This window comes from Mastomys coucha, unplaced genomic scaffold (genome assembly GCF_008632895.1).
Source record: "Mastomys coucha isolate ucsf_1 unplaced genomic scaffold, UCSF_Mcou_1 pScaffold23, whole genome shotgun sequence".
Lineage (NCBI taxonomy): Eukaryota > Metazoa > Chordata > Mammalia > Rodentia > Muridae > Mastomys > Mastomys coucha.
This window is the reverse complement of record NW_022196906.1, coordinates 77098859-77100422: the sequence shown is the minus strand read 5'-3', so window position 1 is coordinate 77100422 and position 1564 is coordinate 77098859.

Sequence of the window (1564 nt, the reverse complement as noted above, 5' to 3'; positions counted from 1 at the left end):
GTCAAAGTATTTTGGGTCTCATCATGTGAGTCTATTACAAAAATATAAAATGCTGCCAAAATGCAAAATGTATAGTTGGCAAAGATTTGACTAATTGGTAGTAGGATGTTGGTAATTGGTGGAAGTCCATAATTAATGAGGAAATGAGTCCATTTCATGTCTCACTGTTTCCAGAGAAGTCATAAATGACTCTTGGTTTGGTTCTGTCTCTTTCCTTTCTACTTTGCCAGAATTACTTTATATCCTAAAATACCTGTTAATGCCTCCCAGATATCTAAAGCAGATTGCTTTATAATGAGTAGAAATCCACACAAGTGTAAGGAATCTGTTTATTTCGTTCCCTAGTAATGAGAATGTGGCTTAAAGTATGAAAAAATCTGCATTAACTGCCTGTGAATATTTAGTGTTTTTCTAATTAGATTAGAAAGTTCCCAGTAAAGAATGATAAAAATCAAAATTATCAGAAACTAGATTTTGATATTTAATGGAACAACTAGATACCAAAACATAATAAATGTTACATATAAAAAGGGGAGAGAAGCTCATATTTAATCTGGAAAGCAATGTGTGTGTGTGTGTGTGTGTGTGTGTGTGTGTGTGTGTGTGTGTGTATGTGTATGTATTTGTGTGTAATTTGATGTACAGTCAGATGGTACCTAAAACTGTGAGACTGCCAGAACCAATGTAGATTTCCTTCAAAAGCAGAGTGGGCAACCAATGGTCCACAATGCACTAAAGAATTTTGCATTGGAAATGGCAGAGGAAGGTCAAAGATGCTGGCTCTTGCAGGATCATTTATCAGATCATCCAATTATAAACATGTTGGGCCGGGTGTGAAATGCCAAAGAATGATGCTAAGTCTAAAGAGGTTTGGCGGTAGACAGAATGACAAATGAACTGGAGTTCACCACATCCATCCCTTTTGGAAACACTGGAGTGGAAAATGCCACTAACATTCATTCATCAATAGAGGGAAGGCTCTTGAGACTGTAGCTAGATTTGGACTCCAGCTTTTTTTTCATACAATCTGGTCAATATCTCAGTTTTCTTGTCTTCGTACACTACCTACTTCATACTGTTTTCATATGGAAGTCTGTAGAGACACAAGGTCATACTTATTTTTATTTAATACTGCCTTCAATAATTTTTGAAGATATCATTTTCTGCATTTAATTGAAGATAAGGAAGAAATTGTTCTGAGAACACACAATCACTGAAGTTAAACTTGATCAACTTCATTCCTAAATCCTTTTTTCAACTTGATCAATTTCATTCCTAAATCCTATTTTCAATAAATTATGCCCTCACTTGTAAAACTGATAAGACACAGATTTCTCAACAAGTATCATTTCAATTTAATTATTCATTTACTCATTAATTAGAACTTATTGTATTCTTAGGCATTCCACACAAAGCACAGAGAGAGGAGAAAACATTAGTGTTAAGTGCAATGAGATAAAAAGATTGTTATCTGCTGTCTGACGGTGTATAGAAGGACAAAGTACAAGGTCATACCCTACCTCGCACTACAGGAATTTGTCAACAAGTTGGTAGATAAGAACAC